The sequence below is a fragment of the Emydura macquarii genome, unplaced genomic scaffold (assembly GCF_026122565.2).
Source record: "Emydura macquarii macquarii isolate MOO-44397 ecotype Brisbane River unplaced genomic scaffold, CSIRO-AGI_Emac_v2 contig_2422, whole genome shotgun sequence".
NCBI classification, from domain to species: Eukaryota; Metazoa; Chordata; order Testudines; family Chelidae; genus Emydura; species Emydura macquarii.
Genome location: NW_027132559.1, coordinates 15,820,632 through 15,837,264, shown reverse-complemented (window position 1 = coordinate 15,837,264; position 16,633 = coordinate 15,820,632). Strand labels below are relative to the sequence as shown.

Below are 16,633 nucleotides of genomic sequence, written 5' to 3'. Positions count from 1 at the left end.
AGCAATCAGGATAAATGGCAAAAAATAAATTCAATTTTTAGAATATTTTCAGCTTTAATAATCAGTGTCATCAGTAATAATGGACCCAATCCACACCCACTTAGTAGTAAGTTTAATACTTAGTACTATGAGTAGTCCCTTTGAACTAGATCCAAATTTCACAGACAGGCTCAGTCTGTACAATGGGCTGAAAGCCAAGACACCAGATCCAATCACTTGAAACTTTAGAGAAAGTTCAAATCAAGATGTAACAAAATCCAGTTCTGAACTTTGCAGTTCAGGCCCTTTCATAATCATGACACTAACTTCATACAGGTGTCAGGAGGCGTCACTAATATTCATACAGTGCCTTGCGACTACTGGATGGAAGGCACTATAAAAATGCAAAACATGATGAGTATTTTGGAATACATGTGTCGTACATACCACAAAGGCACAAATCCTGAGTGGCTCCACTGGGGCCAATAGAACTACTCAGGTGAGAAGGGGAAATTCTCATGAGGAAAGTGCAGGATCTGGCCTCAGATGATATATCAGGCAGAGGGGAAGAAAGCTGCATGCTATTTTTTACTTTGATATTAAATTTCAACATGGCATATGCCACAGAAAAGAGCACTTATGTACTATAGTAACTATTTCACAAACATGCAATCCCCAAGGTTTAATGCCCTTTCCTGCTAGTCATGGCCATGAACTCCAGGGACATTCATTACAAGTAGCCCCTGACCATGTTCTCATTGAAGTCAAAGGATGTTTTGCCATTGCCTTCCATGGGAGCATGAATGGACCACCAGACATTGCATATATTTATTTCAATATTTCATGTTTCCATTAGTAAAATGTGTGATTGGGTCATCCTATATTCAAACAGTCACCAAAATAAGTATTTTAAATTATTCCTTTGCACGTGCATTTATATAGCCATAAAACAAAGGGTTGGACACAAGCTGCTACTGAACTTTTTATGGCCCTCACAGAATGACTACTTTAGTGCACAACACATACCTCCAAAGGAAACTTTTAAGCATGGAGACCTACTGTAAGAGGATGAAAGGAAAACCAAACATTGTTTCTTCTTTGTTGGCCCAAAGAGAAGCTTTACCAAAGCTAAACGGACAGTTCCTGGAACTTAAAAATAAAAACTTGTCTTGTTTCTGGTTCTAAATCAGCACAGCACCAGCTGCTCTTAAAGATGCAACTGAACCTAAAGAAAAGCTCTGTGTAGCTCGAAAGCTTGTCTCTTTCACCATGCCTCACCCACCTTGTCTCTCTACAAGTCCTCCATAGCACATTCATGTTCAAGACTGCACATAAAGGTAGTGGAAATATGTTTGATTGTACTTTTGTTAACTATACATTGAAATGAAATGCTAGCCCAAGCCAATGAATTTTAAGAGTAGCTACTGCCATCATCTTATAAAGCTTTACAATTTGTGACCTATTTAATCTTTAATAATATTTTTTAAATTTTCCATCTTGTCTAAGTATTTATACCATGATTACATTCACAGCTTCCAAATTACTTCTTTTTTGAGCTATGTGAGCACTGATTTGGAAGGAAGAATTATAAATAGAAATCTCTAGAGAGTCTTTAATGCAAGTAAAGAAGGACTGCTGCTGAGGATGAATTATTATTATTTACTTGTATTACAGTAGCACCTTAAGGTTCCTACCAAAATTAAGGCTGCATTGTGCTAGATACAGTACAAACACAACGTACATTTTAAAAAATGAGTTTAGTAGTTGTCTCTTAAGTGAAAACTTCTCTGCAATTTCCATGGTAGATGTGTATCTTTAATCAGAGTGGTATTGTGATAACATCCACAACTAGTCAAAGTCATCTCATTATCCAAAGTGCCTCTGGATTCCTCATTAATGCTAAATATAGTAATGCATTCTATAATTAGCAGACTAGGAGACTATATCACATTCTGGCATGCAGTGATCTGGCCTCAGTAACACATGCATTTTTCACTTCCTACACAGGACTATAGTCTTGCAATCTATCTGGGCATGAAGCCATAAATCTTTAGGAAACTCCAACCAGTACAGAATGCTGCAAACATGGGCAATAGCAAGCACATCAGGCCTGTCCTCCATTTTCTACACTGGCTTCCAATAGAACATGGAGCCAAATTCAAGGTTTTACTCATTATCTTCAGGGAGCTCAATGGCATGGGCTCAGAATATCTAAATGACTGCCGAAAGATCTAGGATGAGGATTGTTATTGAAAAGCTGAGAGGTCTCCTTTACCTCTCCTGGTCTCCTAGCAGTTTATGGGGAGATAAAAATTCTGTGCTAAGTAATTTTTCTTAAATGTTTTGGTCCTGAGACTTGACTTGCCAGACTTTATGCTCCTTTCTATTTCTCTCAGTAGGATTTAACTTCCAATTTTTAAAGGTTGCCTTTCAGCCTCTAACCACTTTTTTTCCTTTATTGTTTAGCCATGGTGGCACTTTTTTGGTCCTCTTAGTATGTTTTTTAATTTGGGGATACATTTAAGCTGAGCCTCCGTTATGGTGTTTTAGAAAAATTTCCATGCAACTTGCAGGCATTTCACTCTTGTGACTCTCTTTTAATTTCTATTTAACTAGCCTACTCATTTTTGTGTAGTTCCCCTTTCTGAAGTTAAATGCTACTTTCGTGGGCTTCTTTGGTGCCCTCCCCAAGAATGTGAAATTAATTATATTATGATTGTTATTACCAAGAGATTCAGCTATATTCACCTCTTGGAGCAGTTCCTGTTCGCCAATTAGGACTAAATCAAAAATTGCTTCTCCTATTGTGGATTCCAGGACTAGCAGCTCCAAGAAGCAGTCATTAGTGGTGTCTAGAAACTTTATCTCTGCATCCCATCCTGGAAGGACATATACCCAGTCAATATAGGGATAGTTGAAATCCCTCATTATTTCTGAGTTTTCTATTTTTATAACCTCTCTAATCTCCTGGAGCATTTCACAATTACCATCACCATCTTGGTCAGGTGGTCAGTAGTATATCCCTACTGCTATATTGTTATTCAAGCATGGATTTTCTATCCATAGAGATTCTATGATACAGTTTGAATCATTTACGTTTTTTACTATATTTGACTCTGCTTTCTTTCACATATCACGCCACTTCCGCACCAGCACGACCTACTCTGTTATTTGGTCTAAATTTGGTCTTCGAGACCTCTTGCCTACTTCTATGTCATTGGTACCTACATGTACCAGGACCACCGGATCTTCCCTAGCACTACACAAGTCTCTCTAGATGTCTCAAGAGACCTGCAACCTTCACACCTGGCAGGCAATTCACCCTGCAGTTCTCCCGGTCACCAACTATCTATATTTCTATTGATCAAATCCCCCATTGTCTTCATCATCTATCTCTTCCTAATAACTGGGATTCCTCCCTCCCCAAAGAGGTATCCTCAGTGCAAGAGGATACCATGACATCATCTGAAGGGAGGGTCCCAACTCTGGGATTGTTTCCCTCTGCTCCACTTTGATGTTCTCCTTCCCTGAGACTTTCATCCTCTTCAACAGCACAGGCTGTCAGAATGGGGGTGGGACTGCTCTGCTGTGTCCCAGAAAGCCTCATCTATGTACCTTTACTGAAGCCAAGTAAATCACAGACAGTGTCAACATGCTTCTACTTACATCATGCTTAGAGTCGATGTTAAACATCATCTTGAATGGTCAGTGGTTGGCACACAATCCAAAGCCAGTGTATCTAGGTGGTCACCCTAGATCAATGGTTCTGAAACTTATTTGATCGAGCACCCCTTCTTTGTGTCTGTAGTAATTTATGCCCGTCGACCACACAATATATGTACTGATAAGAAAAAAAAAAACTACTAACATTCAACTCTCAATAAGCATTAAAAACAGTAAGGCATTGATTCAAACAGAGCCAAGGATCCATTGTAATAAGAGCAAAAACCAAAAACAGATTGTGGCAGATGCTTACAATTAAAATAAACACACCACATCACAGCAAATGAATTAATGCACAGATGCCAAGAACTTTGTATAATGCTATGCAAGCTTAACAGAAATCTATCAAAATGCACAGCCTCAACTAAAGTCAAATACACAATGCCATGCCATGCCATGCCCTATAGAAATCAGCTTTACTAGGTATTCATTGTGGTGGGTAAAATGTATGCAGTAAGTTTTTTCCCACCCCCCCTAAAGCTTCTCATGACTCCCCCAGAATACATTCTGTGCCACCCCTGTGGGAGAGCTGCTCTGCAGTTTGAGAGCCTCTGCCCTAGATCATACACTTACATACAAATTCCATCTCACATAAGCAGCTCAAAAAATCAAGAGCAGAAACTGTCTCCTAAATAAATTGTTATGGTCCACCTGGAGATCCAATGTGCAAATGCTGTGTAATTCAGGGCTCGTTCTCTGCTACTCAGCTGGTAAATACCATGGTTAAACCACATTAGATTAGTGGTTAAACCACATTAGATTAGTTTGGTTAACTAATGGTTAACTAACCATTAGATTAGTGGACACACAGCATCATCACGCCATGACAATCGTCACAGGAACACTGAAACCAAACAAAACTTGTATAGTTGCCAGTCCTAGCCAATATTTCTTCATCAAATATCTGGTGTCTGAAGGCAGTCGATGGGCTATCACTCAGGTACAGCAAATGCCAGACCTGCCAGGTTTAGCAATGTATGGGATGCACCCCGCCAATGACGGCATAACAGAAATCCTATTTGGACAGTGTGGCACATTTCCCATCCAGCTGATGACATCACCTTCGCACGGAGGCAGACAGATTGGGAGACAGCCTCTGTCACTCCTAGGAACTCTCCAGGCTGGATGAATGGCTACCTGACTTTGGGTTCCCATCCTGCTTTTTGGAGTCAGCTTAACAGGTTCAGGGGTGGTTTGGTTTGCTGTGCCACGACCAGCCATGTCTGGGGTCCCACTTTGCACCTGTGGTGCTTGGAGGGGCTGCACATATGCTGGATGGTTGCTCTTTTTGAGTTGGGCTCCCAGGAGGTCTTCTCAACTGGAACATTGCTGATTCAGAAGCCATTGACTGGCTCACCATTACTTAGCAGGGTTTTTGTTTGTTTCTAACGTAGCCTTGCTTGTCTTGCCCATTGACACATTCTGGGGTGCCATCCAGACCAGTGAGGGGTTGTGTCACCACCTACCCCATAACCCTGGAGGTCTCTCAATGCTTTGCTGTTGCAGCTCCCAACCTAAGCCGCTCTCAACTAGCATGCTAGCCTGCAGGCCATCCCCCGAGTGTCTGTGTGCTAGACATTTCTGGTTCAGCAGCTCTGACTCCAGCAGCCTGTCTACAGCCCCACTCTGGCTTCCACCAGCCTTGGTTACTACCTGCAGAGTGACCCCAACACACTCCCAGGCCCGGATTTTCCCAAAAACCTGCGTTCTACAATAGCCAGCCCTCTGTTGGACAGTTCATATACAAAAGTTGTGTTGCTCCTGTAAAGAGTTAATATTCAACAATTTGTTACTTCAGCTGGATTTACCAAACAGCTGATTTTAAATGTAGTGCTGGATTGGTTTAAATTAAAAATAAAATATGTTAATTAACAAAAGACGACCGGAATTTCAGTGAATTCAAGTAGAAGAGATAATATTAGAAATGGTTGCAAGCAAATAAGAGTGAAAACATATCCACAAGTCTAAAACTTAATCTAGCAAATTTTGGTTCAAGGGTTTGTTTAAGATGGTCTCTCACCCACAGTCTTCCAGCAAGACAGTGACTGACCCCCTTTTCCTTGGTCAGGATCTCCTCTTCAGTGGCCCAAAGATGCTGGTGCCTTTGTCTTCTTAGGAGAAAGAGATAAAAAGGGAAAGAAAACATCATGTTCTTTTCAAGTTCAGTGAACCTCTGAAATGTATTCTTCAGAGGTTACCCCTCAAAGCACAGTTTATCCAAACAGTGAGGAAGGTGATATGGAGTATGTTGGTTAAGGAAGCTCCATTCTCTTTCTTCCCCCATGTGTGTTTGCTAAAATGCAAACTGTTCTGTTTCCTGCCATCTTCTCCCCCTGTTGTTTTGAGGACCCTGTTTACTTCTTATATGTAAATTGAGCTAAACACACATTCCTTTTTTTAGGATGGGTCTTTCTAACGACTTTTGCCTAAGCAGGACTGTCTGGTTTTGAACATGTGCTATCATCATCATCATCCAGGAGATTTCACAACTTTATAAAACTTCATGGAAAAACTTTTTTTAGTTTGTATTTCATCTTAATTCATCCTTTTGAGCCTCTTTTTAGAAAGTGTCCAAAGGAAAATGTCTTTAGACACCTTTCATGTTGGTTCAGTGGGCGTCTCTTCCCTCATTTCCCCCCCTTGTGTTTCCTAATGAGTGGAAAAACTCAAATTACATTAAAAATATTACAGCATGATGGCCTGGGAGGTGGTCACTGAAATAAAAAGCTGGACTAATAGTCTGCTGAAATGCAATGTCTTCCAGAACTGCATACGTTAGCTCCCAAGTGACAGTTAAGGGGCATGGATAAAAATTTAAATATTTAAGACAAAATAGATCTCACAGCCATTAAAAGTTAGAGATGGAAAAATCCTATTAGATCATCTAGTCCACCACCCTGCTGGTGCAGGATGTTCCTATCAGTGTGTTCTCCAGTGCTTTGTTCAATCGGGTTTTAAAATGACTCAAAGAGAGAGACTTTAGTTCATCAGTCTTGAATGTTTTTACATTTAAAATGCACTGTAATGAAGATGTTGGTGGCTGAATTGATTTAATTCTTTTTGTATGTTACTAAGAACACACAAAGATTATACAAAGTGAAAAGTAGGCTTAAAATGTAATATTTTCACTGTTTATATTGCTTCTCTCTCAGGCTGCAAAATAAAAATAGACTAGTCAGTTTTATTTCCAATCTGTTTCACTTTCTAGTTCTCATGTACTAGCACAATCCTGCAATGACTGCATAGGATTATTTATTTATTTATTTCTATTGGAATTTTAAAAATGTTTCATGAAAACATTTCGATGTCTTAGGTTCTGTAAAACTTTTTATTTTTTAAACCTAAATCTGATCCAAAATTTGAATGTATACTGTCCTCAAAAAACATGAACTGGGTAAAAACATGGTCCTTCTTCTGACCTGAGTTCCATGTGTCCCTGACGTAAAAAAAAGGGAACAGTATAATGTCCGGTTGCAGGGCTCACAGTGACATCCCCCCACACAGTGAAACTCTCCCTACCAAATAAAATATAAAAAGTATATTTCAATCAGTGAAAGGTGGTTGCTACAGTGCATGAATATTTACTAATTTGTTTTCGCCAATTCTCGGGTTGGTTGAATTTTTTTCCATAGGTTTTTTTTTTTTTTTAAAATAACTCTTACCAAAAACACTATAAAATACGTAACACGTGGGAGTATATTTTCTCCTCACTTTAAGCTTTTTGCTACAATCTGTGAAAACGTGTTACAGTATTTTGCCCTCTGCAAAAATTTGTCAGCCATATATGTAGTCAAAAGTTGCATTCACTGGTGGAAATGGAAATGGTTTAATCTGAATCAAATTTGTAAATATTCATAAAAATTCCATATTTGCAGATGAATGCATGTGAAAATGTCACATTTTGCATGAATGCTCATCAAGACAAAACTAATGGCTTGACACAGCTCTAAACAGAAGTTATTCATTCACATCTATTTCTCTACTCTGCTTTTTCTGATTGCAGCACTGAAGAAACATTTACTGGCTGAGAGCCTAAACTATTTCTGCTACTATATTCTTGGCAATATTTCTCATCTGTTCTTCACTACCAAAGATAACGTCACATCATACTAAATATATACAAATTAATTTATAAGAAAATGAGCTACAACTTGTTTCAGCACTTGCAATAATTCCCAGAACCACAGAGTGGCACTAGCTTTCTTTAGGTGAAATGTAAAAACAAGGAATAAAAGATGGTCTTCCATAGCCATGTTGAAGCGAAATAGCAGCAATCAAATACGGAATTTGCCCACAATGAAAGGCTTGGGACCATTTTATTAATATTCATGTGGTCCACCAGAGGGCAGTGTTGTAGTGGTAACTTTAACTTAGAAACACTTTATATTATATGCAATACATTGAAGCTTTATGGGACCATAATTTACTAGACAGTCACAGCTCATTTAGAGAACTGTGGTATATTGCACAAACAAACGTTCTCTTGCTATTCACAGATCTGATATGGTAATATAAAAGAGTGCATTTACTCTGAAAAAGGGCTGAAAATGGCATTGAATGGCATCTTTAGACTAAATAGTTTCCACTGAAGGAGAGGGAAGTCATCTTGCAAGCAGAAAAAAAAGGATTATTTTTCTAAATGTCACCCTATAAACTCACCCTAGAATCTAGTAATAAAGCTGGGTCTCATCCAGCAGCACCTCTTAGAGAGATTTGGCAAAACAAATGATGCTTCCAGTTACACTTTTGCAACCTGGGAGTCTGGATCTTGTATCTGTGCAACCCCAGTGAAGCTAACAGGGTTGCACAAGTGTAACTAAGAGCACATTGTAGCTTGCAGAATCCTCATTACCGGTGATTTATAACTGATAGCCCTGAAAGACTCAACCTGTGCTCTGAGATTGAAGTTAGCTTCTTTTGGGCTCATAAAAGGCATCTGTATAGACTGTGTTTACTTGTAAACTGAGCAAATATGCTACTGAACCATTGAAACAAAATAGATATGGAGCTTAACTGTGTCTCCAATTAAGCCCTTTGAAACAAGCAAATATTTATATCCAGATTTCAAGGCCAGAAGAGACCACTGTCATCATCTAGTCTAATCTTCTGTATAACACAGGCCATAGAACTGCCCCAAAATAATTCCTAGGGCATCTTTTAGAAAAAGAGCCAATCTTGACTTAAAAATTGTCAGTGATGGAGAATCCACCATGACCCTTGGTAAACTGCTCCAATGGTTAATTACCCTCACTGTCAAAAATGTACGCATTACTTCGACAGAAATTATATCCCTATTATTAATATTACAGCACAATCCTGAGATATGCTGAGTGCCATTAATCTCTACAGAAGTGGAGAGGTATTGAGAGCACCCAGAATTTTTCAGGATCAAGGACACCGACCTCAAAAGATGGTGTAGTCCTTTCACAAACATTGCTTTCACAACATGAGCTTTCTAAGCCTGTAAGGGCCTTCAGACTCCTGGGGGCTTTGGCAACATTGAAGAAGGCATCCGCCCTGCACAGAGCAGTCTGCTATGTACACACAAAGCCCGATTGTATCTCTGAACATTAGTGATAATCTTCAAACACCTACATGTTTTGGGAGCTGGTTATTTAAAAGCCATGCCTTGTCCTATAACCCCTCTCATCAACTTAGACTGGCGAGGAATACTTTTGTTGTCAGTAACCGTGCTTGAAATATCTGGGGCCAGCAACAGATTCTCTCTTTTCCCTTGCATTACTAGTAGAGCTAGAACTGTTGGAGTTGCAGGACAGGATTTAAAGATGCATTTATGTGATTTTGCTTCTGTTTGATTGTTTTGATCCTTGACTAAAGGACAGCATCAGGGGTATAATTAATGCTACCCTCTGTGGGTATCTTTATTTAATTAATACAGTTAAATTTTATAGCTAAGGGGCAACCCCTCACCCCCTCTTTCGTGTGCACAAAGGGTTTGATACACAATAGAAGTAGCATATTACGGAAAGGCAGACTTTGGTGGTACACAGGGTTGTGCATTCCCCTTTATACCAGAGACCAGCTCCACAGGCACTCACTGACTGCCCACAAAGGCTCCTTGGAGACAGGAGGAGTGGACCTATCCCTGCATGGAACCAACATCCATTGTTCCTTGGAGAGCAGTGCCATGAAAGCTAAAGAGATCTCTCCAGCCCTTATGCTGGAGCGCCAGCTCCAGAGCAGATTCTCTGCCTGGAATAGACAATTCCTTCTGCTCCTACCCCCTCCTCCCCAAGATGATCTCCTAGTGTCCAGACTGAGCTCTGGGGGAGGATTGTTTTTTAAGTGCCCAGTCAGCATGGTAACACAAGCTCTATGGGTCATTAAAATAAACAGTAAATAAATGTTTGGCATGTGTTAAGATTCCAAAGTGTATAATCTCCCCATTCAATGTGGTCTCAGTAACGCAGTAGCCGCTGTAAGAATGCAGTCTTTTTGCATGGCATCAGCGTCGTCAGGCAAAGCTCAGAGCCAGAATAAAATGGGGAAAATAAATGCTTTTTTTAAAAAGCCAATTAGAGACGTTGGCTATTTTATCACTTCAGTTTCCTTTACGTCAAGCCAACTTTCTCTCAAAGCTATTTATTCTGCTCTGGTTCAAAACCACAGATTCTGCTCAAGCACACCAATGCTTTTGATTCTAAAACAAAATCCTACAATGCAAGACTTAAAACAAAGGGGTAGTGCTTCCCTATCTGGAAGATGATCTTCTGAAGTGGAAAAGACGACGTGCAAGCTTATGGTATTAAACTTTCAAGTTCAAATGAAATCCAGCTGGCTAGGATCCATGAGCACTCTTGCAGTTTTACTGCTCGCACTATGTATACTTCTAATCCCTTTATTTTTGTTTTCTTTAATTGTTGGGGCCTGAGATCATAAACGCCTTAGCGTTTCAAATCTGAAGCATAGCTCTTGGTAATTTGTTCTAATCAACTGTAGTAAGAAATGTCTGCTCCATAACCTTGAATGCTGTTTTATTCCCCTGACAATAGAAAATACTCCTTGCAAAAAATAAACATCTGGTTTGAATTGAACATCAAATTGCAGTTACTTTAAGTGCCAACTATTAAGTTACCTCAAATGTTTTATGTTTTAACATGATTTTTCAAGACAGCTAAATTTTTAACTGAAGCACAAATGTACGCGTAAAATTACTTTAGAAGGTTAATTCTCTTGAGAACACTTCCCCCCCTCTGCAGTACAACTTGGTCACTTTTTCCTGGCCTCCACTTACAAAAAAACCACGATTATTCACAAAGGTTTATTAACATAACTAAATACACACTAAGTTACTCACAGAAGAAAACGGTCATCTAAAACTCACTTGGGTCCTGATTCTGCAGTGCAGGAGGACTGGATGCTCTCCTCATAGTTATCGCAGAGGCCATAGACCTGGCTGCAGAATCTGCGGCATCTGACGCCATTTGTAGGGAGGCCCTGGCCACCATTCTCCCTTCCTCCAGGATTGCCTCGAACGCCTGTTTGGAGGTCTGTGGCAGGGAGTCCATGAACTTTTCAAGTGACTGCCAGATGTTAAAATGGTATCGCCCCAACAACGCCTGCTGGGTGGATACCCTCAGCTGTAGGCTTGCTGTTGAATACACCTTATGGTCAAAGAGATCCTGTTTGTTAGCCTCTTTATTTTTAGGCGTAGAACTCATCTGGCCCTGTCTGTCATGCTCATTGGCAACCACGACCACTAGTGATCCCGGGGTGGGGTGGGTGTAGAGGTACTTGAAACCCATGGCCGGCATATAATACTTCTTCTCTGCCTACTTGGAAGTGGGGGGCAGCGAGGCTGGGGTCTGCCAAAGTGCCTTGGCCAGTTTTATCACCCCAACATGGACTGGGAAGGCCAACCCAGATGGGATTGCAGATGTCAGGACGCCAAAGAATTCATCGACCAGTTCTCTGAGCTCCTCTATCTTAGTCCTAAGTTGCTCGCCACTCGCTTTAACAGATCCTGGTGGGCCCTGAAGTCATTTACTGGGGCCAACGTAGAGGGCCCCACTACCGCCTCATCTGGCAAGGAGGAAGAAGAGGCTTGAACTTGAGGGGGTGCCAGGTCCATCTCCCTGGGCGGGGTGGCCACCGATGGGATGTCCAAGGTGCCCCCTCCTGTTCTGAATTCACATCTAAATCTGGAGCCACCCCCGGGGCTACCAAACAACACGGTACAGAGGTTCCCATTGTCTAATAGGTATGCGGCACTGCAGTCTGCAGGAATCCTCACAGGTTCCAAAACTGCCAGGGACCAGACAACTGTCCCTGAGGCCAAGGTCCCATCTGTGGTAGCAAGGGAAACCCAGCCAGATGGATGGGAGGGTTGTAGGAATAAAATTGTAATTGTAACCCTGTAGATTAATTCATAGCTTTTAATTCATACCCTTATTTGTGTCAACCTCTATATGGTTATTATTGATATCATGTAACATTTGAACTTCTCTCAGTCATACTCCATATTGTGAATGTAAAACCCCATTTTGACCTATGTACTCCATCTTGTGTAAAAACCCCATTTTGACCCTATGTACTCCATCTTGTGTCAAACCTTTCTAAACCTTTAGATGAATAAGATAGTTATCTGAACAAGGTATGAATGGAGGGTGTATGTGTGTGTGAGTCAGACCCAAACTGCCAGCTTGTCCTGATGAAGTTGTCCTGATGAAGTGTGAAGTCCATCCTAGGCTGAAGACTGTGAACATAGCCCCAAAAAGCAAAGAAGGATCCACCCCAGAAAAACTTAATCAAACTTAATCAAGACATCAAAGAACAAGCTGAAAGTCACGTCTGCTATTGTACCAGCAATCAACGGTCACAGAGAAGCGACGTGACACAGCAGAACTGAAAAACCTATAAAAGACTGGGTGAGATTTCAAGGCTTTGGGGAAAAACAGCGTTCTACATATCATCTAAAGAAAAGCGTCGGTGCGCGCCCGACAAAGACCCTGCTCTCCTCGTGCCCAGCTTCCCTGGCCAGGTAGCTGCCACGAGCCACGAACTCCAGCAACGGACCCTAGCTACGATCTCAAGCCACGACCAGGACTGGTAGCTATATATAACTATAGAACGCTTTCTGGTGTGTTTGGGCGTGTGTGTGTGTGTGTGAGAGAGAGAGAGTGTGTGTGTGTAGGTATAAGTTAGTTATTACTTTAGTTTTTGTCAATAAATGTGGCATACTGCCTTTTCCCCTTGAAAAAGTCCCGAGTGCTTAATTTTGCACAACAGGGTGTCCTGTGGGAGGGGCTACGACTTCCCCTTTGGAGTCCAAGGAAGTGCCCCTGGGTGACTGTGGAGGGGCCAACGCTGCTTGTCCCTCCGCACCACCTTTTGAATGCTGTACTCTGGCACTGGGGAGCAGTGCCGGGAGCCCTCGCGTCAGGTATCCCGCGACTGCGTCTTGTCCTTAGGTTTTCTGTAAGGACTTGGCGAGCAGTGTCGAGGCTCCGGAGATCTGCCTCGGAAGTCCTCAGATCAGTGCCGGGGCCTCAGAGAACAACAGCGCTCTGGGGACCGGAGGCGGGATCCCGACCTCTCACAGGGCTCCGGGGACCGGTACCACAGAGCCGGTGACCACTGATGGCCCGGCAAGCAGCACCCTACTGACAAGGAGCGTTGTGGTCATCTTTCCCCTTGACAAACTCCCCGAAGAGGTAGTCAGCTCACGGTGTGCAGGCTTCCCTTCCTTAGGTGTAGATAGCATCAAAGAAACTAGGAGGTCCTTCATTGCCTGGAATGCCTCAGGCGTGGCATGGACCACCAGGTGATGAGGCCCAGTGTTCTTCACTGCAAGGCCCGGGAGCCAGTGGCAGCTCCCATCGATCCTAAGTGAGGTTCCCTGACTAATTGGTTATATTCCAATTTATTTTATTTTTTAATATTTGAACATGTACCGAGCCTATCAAAGTCTGCCTTCTTTACATGTCATATTCACTACATAGTCCGATGTGTGCCAATAAGTACATCTAAGTATATCCGTTGTATAATAACCGTAACATTACTATAGCAACCAACGTAGAACTCGGTATGTTCAACCGTTTGTGTTGTATATTATTTTTCAGCTCCAGTGAGTTACTGGAAAGAATGGATAGATTCTTAATTTCATTGAAGAGAAAATTGGAAAGTGAAACAGGAGAAAAAGCAGATCAGTACGTAACTGTGGATATTAATGAAATGAACAAAAGTAGATCTACAACTACAGAAAACGAGGCGGCTGGAGAAAGTAGCGGCCACGATAAGGCCATAAGGTTAATGTGTTAATTTAGTAGTTGATGTGGCTCTCACTTCAAGGATTTTTGCCAAAGCGGCCTCCACTTGAAAAACAGTGAAGATCACTGTCCTAACTCTTCCCGGAGCCAGAACTTGCCACGGGTACATCCTGCATAATCACCACAGCTCAAACTAGGAACCCCCAGCTCTAAGGGCAGCAGCTTTTTCATGTCTCTTTCTAACCACACAAGCAGCTATGCAAAACTTACTTATGCTGGGAGTTAGACAGCTGCACTGATAGAAAAGACTTCAGGAAGAGATAAGGTAGAATGCTCTACTCACTCTTGGATAGCAATGCAACCACTTCCTAGGACAGCATCTCTACCTTCTAGGGTTTTTGGGGAGAAGTTAATTGATTATTTTATCCTCTTATCCTTTCAACATATTCTCCCCCTCAGTTCCCTGCATCCTAGTATCTCACTTGTAGAAGAAAGAGCAACCTCTCCGAGTCTGTCCATGGATTGCCAATGGTTATCTTAGGACTCGCAGTCAGCATCATATACATGCCCTTGGGAGAACAGACGACATCTCACTCATTGACTCAGGTAGCCTGTGAGTTTGGGCAGTTTTTAAATAATCTACTTTTTAAAAATATAGCTATAAAATGGTTGGGGCGTGGCACATTTTACAGCTATTTATGGCCTATTACACTGCCAGCAACAACTCCTCTAAAAACCAGGTTGTTCATAACCTGATGACCAAAGGGATGCTCTGAGGTATCCTGAGGGCAGAATGACCAATCCCAAAACCAACACGAGTGCTCGTCTGCAAAGGCTGGAGCAAGGGAGGAAGTTGTGCTATGGGTGTGTCTACACTACAGCTGCACCCATGCTCGCAACAGTCTAAGCACTTGCATAAACTGGTTGCATAAACACATTTTTACCACTATCATGAAAATCTGCTGAGCAGGTGAAGCAGTGGCACGGACATGTCCTCCAAGTTGGAGGGAAAAGGAAAAGCAACAATCTCCCACCATGCTTCTGGCAACCCAACCTACAGGTGCAGGGATGAAGGGAGAGAGATGAAATGCTCTTATTCCTTCCTCTTGGGAGAGAAAGAAAAGATACACACTCACCAGCCGCCAGGAAGGAGAAGGGAGGAACAATTCAGCAGGCCAGAACAGCCCAATGAGCACCTCTGTCTAAACATTTTCTTTACCCAATCAAAGGATTACAGCACTTCCACCATGCTGCAATCACTCTTTTCACAGAGCCTTTGCTGCTCTGCAGTTTCTCCTCCAGGCCTTCCTCTCATTCTTCCCACTCACTGGCTAGAACACTTCTCTGCTGTGCGTGGTCTTTCTTAAAGCTACAGTTCCTCTCATGACTTGCTGCCCATCCACATAGGCCAGCAAACCATCTGTTCTTCAGGGTTCCTTTGCCTTCCCTCTCCTCTTCTGGCTACTGCTCTGCCAGGATTAGGCTAGCAATCCCAGCCTTTCATAATTACCATGGCCTGCACCCTGGCTTTGTGGGCCTGTTGAATAATAGTCACCTTTCTATCCTCTTCAAGAGAGTGCGATGAGATCACATCCTCTCTTCCTCCTTCCTTCCCCTAGTGGACTGGGTTTGCCAGAGGCCCTGTGAGATGATAGGGCCATCTTCTTACCTCCCTTTTTCCCGTGAGGGAGACTCAGCAGCAGCTTCCATACGACTGGGGGCATTTTCTCACTGCTCCACACTTTGTCTAATACAGCTGGGCAGGGCCCAAGCATAATTTTTTCGGGCCCAGTACAAACTTGTAACATGAGCCCACTCCCACACACATACCCATGGGGAGTTGCAGCCTGGGCCGGGCCCCGCAGGGCCTCAGGGCCCCGGTAAAGCATACCCTTCCCCCCGCCCCATGTGGGGGCCCAGTAGCTGGGAGCACTGCTGTAATCAACACTCTGCCAAACACAGACCCAAACAAGCAGAACATGGATTCGTGACCTTCACCAGCTGGCCCATCAGCGGGGGCTGCAAATACTGGCAACAGTGCAGTCTCACTTTCTGCACGCACCAAGCCTCCACAAGGCAGCTCTGCAGAGGAAGCCACAAAATTAACCCAACACAGTAAACTCTTCAGCCAACATACTGTATTCCTGAAATAATGAGTCTCTACGAAGGACAAGCACACACAAGTTAACACCCGCCATGAACACAAATGCAAAAACGTGGTCACATTTTCTTGCTGAGCAGCAATGTGGAAAATTAACATGAAAATAGAGAAACAAGCACTTCCCTTGTATTAGTTACTAACCATTTGTTTTCCCTTCTCAACCTTTGACTGGCAGGTTGCCTTTTGTCACGGTAATCTAACAAAGATGCTATTAAGAGACATATGAACTTAGAGGGATACCTGGGGTTTTTCCACACAGTTAGTTCTCCTTTGATTGCTGGATTCCGCTAAAGTTAATTATATTGAATCAACATGTTTCTGCCAGAACTCTGCTCTACTTTACCGTTTCCTATGGCCTAATGAAGGAAGTGTGATTGTCAAGTGTTTCCCATTTTGTTTCATCCAATACAAAAGGATCACCTCCAGTGTCCTTTTGCTATTAACTCTAGCTCTGAACTCTGTAAACAACTCTGAGAAGTATGTATGTTTGCTAAAATTACTGAAATGTTAGTTCACGGGGATGCAAACAGATGTTTCCTTT

The 16,633-nt window shown here is 42.3% G+C and overlaps 1 protein-coding gene across 5 annotated transcripts in view; it reads right to left on the bottom strand.

The window, feature by feature from the left end:
- The window catches only part of TRIL (TLR4 interactor with leucine rich repeats), a 102,783-nt gene that overhangs the window by 70,221 nt on the left and 15,929 nt on the right, over window positions 1-16,633 (bottom strand). The window contains exon 2 of one of the 5 annotated variants that reach the window (XM_067561995.1): window positions 5,723-5,810. The exons of the other annotated variants lie outside the window; for them this stretch is intronic. The gene's annotated coding sequence lies outside the window, so the exon portion shown is untranslated. The remainder of the gene's footprint in view (window positions 1-5,722; window positions 5,811-16,633) is intronic. 5 annotated transcript variants of the gene reach the window in all.